The sequence below is a fragment of the Megalobrama amblycephala genome, linkage group LG20 (assembly GCF_018812025.1).
Source record: "Megalobrama amblycephala isolate DHTTF-2021 linkage group LG20, ASM1881202v1, whole genome shotgun sequence".
Lineage (NCBI taxonomy): Eukaryota > Metazoa > Chordata > Actinopteri > Cypriniformes > Xenocyprididae > Megalobrama > Megalobrama amblycephala.
Window position 1 is genome coordinate 33530025 of NC_063063.1, and position 10892 is coordinate 33540916.

A 10892-nucleotide genomic window follows, 5' to 3' on the forward strand; every position below is an offset into this window, starting at 1 on the left:
AATTAGAATGTCAAATTAAAATTAAATTAAAGCTGCAATCCGTAAATTTTGGCGCTCTAGTGGTTGATAAACAGAACTGTGTCTTGCGGAAGAACATTGTAGCTAGAGCTACTTCTCTCTGTTTATGTCTATGTCGGGTCATGCAGGTACTGTGCTACTCCACAGCAGTTCCTACCAGACCGGTCTAAAATAGTCTGAATATAAACACTTATTCTAGGTGTACCATAATGATTCAGGGTAAGACAAAAATACGGTTTGGAAAATGGATTCATGTTGTATATTCTCATTATATAATTTTTGTAAAATCTGAACACAAAAAAGTTATGGACAGCAGAATTAAATTAGAATAGATGTTTGTGACCCATTAAAATACATAAAAATAATATTTCTTTCAGGGGGTTAGCTTTACATGCTCAAATAGCAGCATAAACAAAAGAAGCACGCACCTGTTATAATCAGTCAGATCACGCACCTGTAGAGCTTGTGTGAACTGAGAAAAACTAAATAAAATTAATAATATATAATATATATATAACCATATATAATATTTTTATGTCAATATGTCTCTCTCTCTCTCTCTCTCTCTCTCTATATATATATATAAAAATAGGACTACACAACATATATTTAATTTAAATAATTAACAGATTAACAAAAGAAAAAACTGTGCTTGTTTTGTGACACTCTAATGCATTATATTTGTTTTTTCTTCATATCTTTATTTTATTAAATTCAAGTGATCGTGCAGGCGCCTCGCGCACACACAACATCAGTTCTAGCGTTTATAACTTGACATTTTAGCCATTCATCATCAAACTAAAATGCAGTCAACCAAACATAAAAGTTACACTGCTCAAATGAAATGGTCCGCTGTAAATCAGCGTGACCAAGCGCCCAACCACACACATTTTTGCGCATGAAGGTTACTGTTTTACATGGATATTTGAAAATGAGTGAAGCACAAAGCCTTAATTATTTACATAATGAATAATAATTTAGCAACCAAAATTTTACATGCAAATATAGAAACATATTTGGATTGAGAGAGGTGAGCATTTAGCCTAAAAAATTAAGTGAGCAATTTCACTTTAGCCTAAAAAAACCCCAAACAATTTAGCTTGACTTATGATGTTTATAATTAATGCCACAGTGACTAATTTGTTATATTTTATTCTTAACTCTTAACTTTTTCATTCTTGTTCTGTTCTGAACACCATTAAACTTAAAGGTTTTGTTGTGGAGGGAACTACAATAGGCTTATGAATGTTTTGTTTTATTCACTGGTATTAAATATACATATAAATTAATTTAATTGTTTGCAATTACAAGTTTGTTTATTTTTTTGGTGTAAAATGATTTTTTTTTCATGAGATTACTTCCTCTTCTTGGCTTCTAAATCATGAATTTTTAGAGGCGTGATATTTAAATGACGATTGTTTTCTGCCGCCACATTTATCAACGTGTGATCATTCGTACGACAGGATTGCAAGCATACAAGATTTTTGATGAATCATCAATGAACCCTGTCATAAGATTATTTCTGCGCTCAGATCTGCGATCATTTCTACGTTAGACTGATAAATAAGGCCCATTGTAACTGAGTCAGAGGAAAAAGATAACTCAAAAAGTTAAGTGAACATATATATATATTTTTTTAATGTTTGACTTCATTATTGAGGACAGAACAGATCAGGAAGATGAAGGTTCCCTGCTTGAAGTTCAAGATCAGGAAGAGGATCTCCAGCTCCTTCCTGCCATTAGTGAAGATACTCAGAATCCAGGAGCAACCAAGAATTACAAACTGAGCCATTATTTCTCAGTTTCTCTCAAAGCATTTAAAGTAAAGAGTTTTCTTGACAGCCCATGTGAAGAACGTTTATAACTAGAACTTGCTGCTAGCATGACACAAACAGGTCCCAGAACACTACAGATAAAGCCTTTATCCCCTTTAATCCAGCAGCTGATTAGAGGAAAACACAATATAAAAACTGAATGGACATTTCCAAAATACAGGTGTTGACTATTGAACTATTACAGGTATGCGTGACTCTGATACAGCTTGTGTCAAAGCTGCATTGTTATCTCATAGCAGAAATGTCACAAAATCCCCAAGCTGTTTTATTTCCTCATAATCAAATCAATTTAAAAATAAAACAAAACAACAACTCATTGTTCACAGCCGAAGTAGTCAGGAACCCTCCTGACAGACAGGCCTGTTTCACACTGCAAGCGTAAGCGGCGCGTAAGCAGCATGGTTTTTTTTCCGGCGCCCATGTTAACCAACGGATGCATTCACACATGCAGCAGGAGCAGCGCGTAAGGAGCAGTGAAGCGGGTGTTTCGGCGCCGAGTCTATTTTTGCTGCGCTGCTGCTGCTCAATTAAAGTGAAAGCACACATTTTATGGACAAAATAAATATAATTTTACACAAAAAGTGTTCAAAATGCACAGAATAAGCATGTCTAATGTGTTTTAACAAGAATTTGAGTATGACAGAAAAGAAAATTAAGAATCAAAAATAATTATTCAAGATTTATACATTTAAACTTGTTTTTAATTATTCAGTTTGGGTTAAAGTATGGTGTATTATAAAAACTAAAGTAAACTAGCCAGAAAATATGAACATTAGTTTAGTTATTACACATATATATATGTGTAAATATATATATATGCTGCAGCATACCCAAATCAAACCCAAGTTTGCAGTCTTGTAAACATGTGTACGCGGCAGATGATGTAAAACACAAAACTTACCTCATTCGTGTGCAGCAATGGATGACACAAGGCTTTTATTTATTTATTTAATTTTATTTATTTATTACGTTTATATGAGAATGTTGTACACCTCCCCATGTTAACAAACTTTCAAGACTCAAGTTTATAAATGACCAACTTATAAAAACAAATGTATAGCTGTCTTTGTAAAGAAATGCTCACTTTATATGTAGCTTGGAGCCGCTGCTGTGACGCTGTACAAACGCTTGCAGTGTGAATACTCGACCGTCTCTGCAGCTGCAGTAACAATGTAGTTACGCTCACGCGCTGCTCACGCTTGCAGTGTGAAACAGGCGTAAGACAAAACGATTCATGTTGTACATTCTCATTTGTATAATTTTTGTAAAATTTGAACACAAAACAGCTTTACATGCTCAAATAGCAGCATAAACAAAATAATTGTTAGATCACGCACCTGTAGCACTTGTGTGAACCGAGAAAAACTGAATAAAATTTTATATTACTAGGACTACACAACATATATTTAATTTAAATAATTAACAGATTAACAAAAGAAACTGTGTGATGCTTGTTTTTTCTTCATATCTTTATTTTATTAAATTCAAGTGATCGCGCAGGCGCCTCACGCACACACAACATCAGTTCTAGCGTTTATAACTTTTTAGCCATTCATCATCAAACTAAAATGCAGTCAACCAAACATAAAAGTTACACTGCTCAAATGAAATGGTCTGCTGTAAATCTGTGTGACCAAGCGCCCAACCACACACATTTTTGCGCATGTGAAGGATACTGTTTTACATGGATATTTGAAAATGAGTGAAGCACAAAGCCTTAATTATTTACATAATGAATAATAATTTAGAGAGGTGAGAACATTCATTTCACTTTAGCCTAAAAAACACAAAAACATTTGGGCTTGACTTGTGATGTTTATAATAAATGCCACTGTGACTAATTTATGTTTTATTTTATAATTGAATATATAATTTTATAACTTTTTCATTCTTGTTCTGTTCTGAATACAATTAAACTTAAAGGTTTTGTTGTGGAGGGAACTACAATAGGCTTATGAATGTTTTGTTTTAAAACAGTGCTTTAAATGCTTTGAGAGAAACTGAGAAACAAAGAGTTTTCTTGACAGCCCATGTGAAGAACGTTTATAACTAGAACTTGCTGCTAGCGTGACACAAACAGGTCCCAGAACAGTACAGATAAAACCTTTATCCCCTTTAATCCAGCAGCTAATTAGAGGAAAACACAATATAAAAACTGAATGAACATTTCCAAAATACAGGTGTTGACTATTGAACTATTACAGGTATGCGTGACTCTGATACAGCTTGTGTCAAAGCTGCATTGTTATCTCATAGCAGAAATGTCACAAAATCCCCAAGCTGTTTTATTTCCTCATAATCAAATTAATTTAAAAATAAAACAAAACTCATTGTTCATAGCCGAAGCAGTCAGGAACCAGCCTGACAGACACGCCTACCACAGCCAGAGCAACCGCAAATCTAACAACACACAGGAATTCACTGGAATTCACCTCTCTTTTCTGATCCATGATAGGATCTTTACACAGATGAAGAGCAGCGCAGCTCCAGAAGTGAGTTGCTCTGCAATAACATGTCAGAGTAAATTTGTGCCAAATCTGTCCATATTTGCACAGTACACAAACAAGATTTTTTTAATAGAAAAATAGATCAAATAGAATAGAAAGTGTTAGTATTAATGGGTCAAGTGTTGATAAAAAAGATATGGTTTATTCCTTGAAAATAGCTAAAGACTCAGCTGCTCAGGTTGAGTTATGAAGGGAACAGACAAGGTAAAGGTCTGTGAGAGTGATTTTGTGCCTTTTTGAGATGGCACCACAAGGCGCCGTTCACATCCAGAATGCAAGCTTCTGGAGGGCATGTGCCGAGAGCATTACAATAGTTCAGCCTGGATAGAACAAGAGCTTGGACAAGGAGTTGTACAGAATGCTCTGATAGAAAGGGTCTAACCTTCCTAATGTTGTATAAGGCTAATCTTCAGGACCGGGCAGTTCTAGCAATGTGGACTGTGAAGCTTAGCTGATCATCAATCACAGCTCCAAGAATCCTTACTGTCCTGGACAGAGTTATGGTTTATAAACCTCACTGAATGGAGAAGTTGTGATGAAGTGTTGGGTTTGCTGAAACCACAAGCACTTCTGTCTTGGCAAGGTTGAGTTGAAGGTGGTGGTTCTTCATCCAGCAAGAAATGTCTGTCATGGCTGAGATGCGAGCAGCTATTGTTGGATCATCTGGCTGGAATGAGAGGTACAGTGGTGTTTCATCAGCATAGCAGTGATAGGAAGAGCCATGTTGCTGAATGACAGATCCTAGGATCTCATGGCCTTAACTACTATGTACTTACATCAAAAAATAAGTACAATGTACTTATTGGGTTCAAATTGAATTGCAAAACACTTTCGCAGCTATTGAGGTGGGATACGGATACGGTTAGGGAAAGCTTTGGTGGTATGGGTAGGTTTAAGGGTACGGGTAGGGTGTAAGGGATGGGTCAACAGTGTAATTATAAATGTAATTACAGAAATTAATTACAGATGTAATTACATGAAGGTGTTTTAAAAAATATAAGTACAATGTAAAAACATGTATGTACACATTAAGTGCATTGTATCAAATTATTAATTTAAATGTAAGTACATAGTAGTTAAGGCCACTTAATATAAAGTGGGACCGAGAAGTTTTCCAAGCACTGAGCCCTGAGGCATAACTACCTATATATTGTGCCTTAGACACCTCACCCCTCTAAGACACCCTGAAGGACCTACCTGAGAGATAAGACTTAAATTACTGGAGTGTGTTTTCTGAGATGCCCATTGTCATGAGGGCTGACAGGAGGATCTGGTGGTTAACTGTGTCACATGCAGCAGACAGATTCAGCAAGATGAGCACTGATGATTTGGAAGCGGTTCCTGCCAGTCTCAGAGCTTCAATAACTGAGAGCAGGGCAGTCTCATAAGATCAATTTAAAGGGCTAGTTCACCCCAAAATGAAAATTCTGTCATTAATTTCTCACCCTCATGTCATTCCAAACCTGTAAGACCTTCATTCATCTTTGGAACACAAATTAATATATTTTTGATGACAGAATGCTCTCAGATTTCCTTCCATTGACTGCCTTAAGTGGTTTAGTCCAAATTTTCTGAAGAGAATCGATCACTTGTTACGATGAACAGATTTAATTTAGGCTTTTACTTGCATGTAAACATTGATCAGCGAACATAAGCAGAAGCTCAACCAAACCTGAATGATACACAAGAACAAACCTCTTCCAGAAGCTCAAACTTTCTGCGTACCCATTGAGGTTCATTCTCGTGTGTTACGCAGCACCAAAAAATCCAAGATGGCGGCGCCAGTGTTTTCTTGTTTGTCTGCGTAGCTTATTTGTGTTTGTATTTGTGTTTAATAAACTTAAAGGGTTACCTGATTCTGAATAATTTTTCATCCTGGGTCTCAGCTGTGCTAAGAACTTGATAAACAGTAAATAACATAACTCGATAACAACAAAACGAGCTGGTCTGGCTGCGCTGACGATACGAGGCTACCGATTTACCTGCTGCTCGCTTATGTGCTGATCTTACCGACTGTGGATGCTCCCGGATCTGGATCATTTGCATCGTCCCGGATTATTCTTCCAAATTCTGCAACTATGCTGTTTCCTGATACCGGTGGCTTTACGTCAATCCACATGGCTTCATCGGACTTTTATGATTTTTCTATCAAGGGTTTGCATAAGTGCGAACTTTTCAGTTGGATAGAAATATGGCAGTTCCAGTCCTTCTCCTGCAAGCATGATCATGGAATCAGCAAGATCAGCAGGTTTTTGGATTATTTTACTCCTGTTCCTATCAGGTAACATCCATCCCAATCCAGGACCAGAAATGATTGACCTTTTGAGCCCTAATGATTTGAAAGATAGCAGTGGCCTGCATTTTATTCATGTCAACGTGCGCAGTCTTCGTCTGTCGGCTAAACTGACAGAAAGTGATATAATCGTCTTGTCAGAGACATGGCTCAAACCACCAATTACAAGTAATATGATTCACATCGAAGGGTATAATCTCTTCAGGACGGATCGTGTGGGTAAGTTAAGGGGGTAGTAGCCATATATGCTAAGGCGTCGTTGGAATGTTGCTCTATTGAGTCAATAACAAAGCCAAAATTCTTTGAACTATGTGCCAGTAAATTAATTCTCCCCAATGGCGCTCCTCTGACTGTGGTAGGATGCTACCGCCCACCTTCGGCTGCAGCTGGAGCAACTGCCCTGCTGTCTGACTTTTTGCATAAATTGCCTAACGAGTATATTGTCCTAGGAGACTTGAACTGGGACTGGCTATCGACTTCATCACCGTAAAAAGACATATGTAATGCGTTACATTTGACGCAATTAGTACAGTCACCTACATGCATAAATCCAAAACGAATGGACAAATCTACATTAATTGACGTCATTCTGACTACTGCTCCACATAAGTACTCGGCTACTGGTGTTTTTTGTAATGATGTCAGTGATCATTGTATGGTTGTCTGTGTTAGAAATTGCAAATTGACTAAAAACAAGCCACGAAATTATAAATGTTTTAATGAACAAGCCTTCCTTCATGAAATCTATCAGAGTGATTTAAACTTAGTTTGTAATATGGATGATGTTGAGCTGGCCTGGAATTATTTTAAAAAGACCTTTTTAGCCATAGTTGATAAACATGCCCCTATTAGAAGATATAGAGTGAGGGGCAGAGATAATCCTTGGTTTAATGACTCTATTGCAACAGCTATTAGAGAACGGAATGAAGCATGGATCAAAGCAAAAAGAAATAATAATGATACATGTTGGTTAAATTATAGGGTATTAAGAAATAAATGCACAAGACTAATAAAAAGTACAAAAAGTGAATATTATTTGAATTTAATAAATGAAAACCTTAATGACCCAAAAAAATTTTGGAAAGTAATTAGATCTTCTTCGGATGACGTGCCACCCCCCACTATCCCTGATGTTATAACAGCAAGCCATGGTGAAGTAAGGGGTAAACAAAATATAGTAGACACTTTTAACAAGCATTTTATTAATGCAGGAATAGTTACTCAGTTGACACTTCAAGCCAACTCTACAGATAGTGTAACCTCGATCACAGACTCGTCTAGTGTAAGTTTAAATAATTTTAACTTTACTCCTATGTCTGTCTCTGAAGTACAAGAGGCACTGTTAGGCTTGGACTGTAAAAAGTCTGCTGGCCCAGACCAGATTGAGCCATATTTTCTTAAAACTGCTGCAAACTTGATTGCTGATCCTATTACCTCCATTTTTAATCTTAGTTTATACAGTGGTTCTATCCCCAAGTCATGGAAATCTGCATTTGTCCTCCCATTATTAAAAGGTGGAGACCCGTCAGCTTTAGACAATTATCGACCAATCTCCAGACTATCTGTCTTGGCTAAATTGTTTGAGTCTCTAATAAATGAGCAACTAAAACATTTTTTAGCTGACAACTGTATTTTAAGTCCCACTCAGTCTGGTTTCCGGCAAGGACACAGTACAATTGCGGCTATAACCTCTGTTATGAATGATATTGTTAATGCTCTAGATGACAAAAAGTCTTGTGCTGCTTTATGTATTGATTTATCCAAAGCATTCAACACTGTTGACCATCATCTTCGTCTGCAAAGATTGCAAAACATAGGTTTTAATAGCAATGTGCTAAAGTGGTTTTCTAATTACTTGAGTGGTAGAACTCAGTGTGTGGCATTAGATAACTGTACTTCATCCCTGCTAGAAGTAAAAATGGGTGTCCCTCAAGGATTAGTTTTGGGCCCTATTTTATTTTCCATTTATATAAATAATTTAGGTTTGAATCTGAATCAAGCTAAGGCTCATCTGTACGCAGATTATACTATTTTGTACACCTCTGCTATGTCATTGAAGGAAGCAATTTATAATTTACAGTCTGCCTTTAGTCAGGTACAAAAAACTCTTGTAGGATTAAAGTTGGTATTAAATGCTAAAAAAAACAAAATTAATGGTTTTTACACGTTCACATTCTTATTCTCTTATCGATTTCACTATTTTAACACAAAGTGGTACTCCAATAGAGAGAGTGACTTCCTACAAATACCTAGGTATTTGGTTGGATGATAAATTGTCTTTTGGGGTCCATATTGAGAGCCTTTTAAAAAAAAACTTAGACCCAAGTTAGGTTTTTATTTTAGATTAAATAAGCGCTTTCCTTATTCAGCAAGGAAAAGTTTGGTGCAGAGCACATTTCTATCAGTGTTGGATTACGGTGATCTAATTTATATGTGTGGCAGGGGGGGCGTGGTTCAGTGGAGTCTGCAGCGGGAGAGAGAGGGAGGAGACACGCGGTGTCTGAGTGGATTAGACGCAAATAGTAAACACCTGTCTCTTGTTTCAGTAATTGGCGTGGAGAGAGTATTTAATGCCAGGAGAAACAGGAGCCTGCGAGAGAGAGAAGGACTACTGGCTGTTTTCCCCCACTCCTGGATGTCTGTCTGCTGCTGGAGTGAAGTGACGTTATGTTGATGGTTTTGTGCCTGTTTGCACTGTTTTGTTATTATTATTTTGCTGATTAATAAACAGCCAGTAGTCACCCGCCGACCCTGTCCTCTTCCCTCCTTATTTACGAACTTTGTTACACTGGTGCCGAAACCCGGGAGGGAAGATGGATGCCGCCGCCAGGCCCGAGTCCTCCGCCGCGCCATTTGCGGAACTTATTACATCCCTCGCGGTCATGCAACATGATCAACACCAGGCCCTGCTGGACTTACGTCAAGATCAGGAGCGGCGGTTCCAGGCCGTCCTCCAAGCCCAGCAGGAAGACCGCGAGAGGTTCCGGAGCTGGATGGACCGGGAGGTTCGGCCGGAAGCCACGGATCAACATGCTGTGCCCGTCCATATTCCACTCAATAAGATGGGGCCTGAGGACGACCCGGAGGCATTCCTTGATCTCTTTGAGACCTCGGCCGAAATATCTGGATGGCCGCGGGACCAGTGGCCGATGCGCCTGGTCCCCTTGCTCTCCGGGGAGTCCCAGGCACAGCAGCTTCCGGTGCGGAGCCTCCTGGACTACAACGACCTCAAGAGGGCCATCATCCAGCGGGTCGGCCGGAGTCCTGAACAACATCGCCAGCGGTTCCGTTCCCTGGAGCTGGGCGAGTCCGGCCGGCCCTTCGTGATGGCCCAACAGCTCCGGGACTCCTGCCGCAAATGGTTGCTGGCCGACGGAAGTGACGTGGAGGAGATCATCGACCGAGTGGTACTGGAGCAGTTTATCACTCGGCTTCCGAGGAGAACGGCCGAGTGGGTCCAGTGCCACCGCCCCACGTCGCTGGAGTCGGCTATCCAACTCGCGGAGGATCACATGGTGGCGTGCCCCGGGGTCGGCGAACCCCTGCCATCAGTCTCTCTCTCTCCCTCTTTTCCATCTCCTTCTCTCTCTCGCCCTGTCCCTTTACCTAGGTCTCGTCCACCCGGCCCTCCTCGAGTCCCGCCCCGGGGGCGGGGCGGGAATGGTCACATTCCCCATTCAACTCCCAGAGTCCCGCCCAGGGGGGCGGGACTGGCACCAGCCGGGTTGGACACGGCTCCTGTGTCTCCGCTCTCTCCACGCCAGCCGTCTGATCCACTCTCTGCCACTGGAGCGGCGGGGAGGTCTGGGCCGGCCTGCTGGCGTTGCGGGGACCCGGGCCATTTTGTGGACAGGTGTCCTGTGATGGAGGTGGGAACAATGGTCCGGGTCCCGGATGTCCCGCAGGCTGCCCCCGGTCAAGCTGGATGGTACCAAATACCTGTGAGTATCGAGGGGGTACCTATCAGGCATTGGTGGATTCAGGATGTAACCAGACCTCGATCCATCAAAATCTGATACAATCCGGGCATTGGATAATAGCTGCGTGGTTAACCCTCTGGAGTCTGAGGCTGATTTGGGGCTTGGAGAAGTTTTGACATGCCCTGACATTTGTGCTTTTTTCAGTTGTTCATAAACATATAAATGACAAAAGTGTCATTACACTGTATTCAGCACAAACTAGGCTACAATAATATGTGAGGAACATGTATGTACATGTTTGTGTTTTTGAAGGAATAAC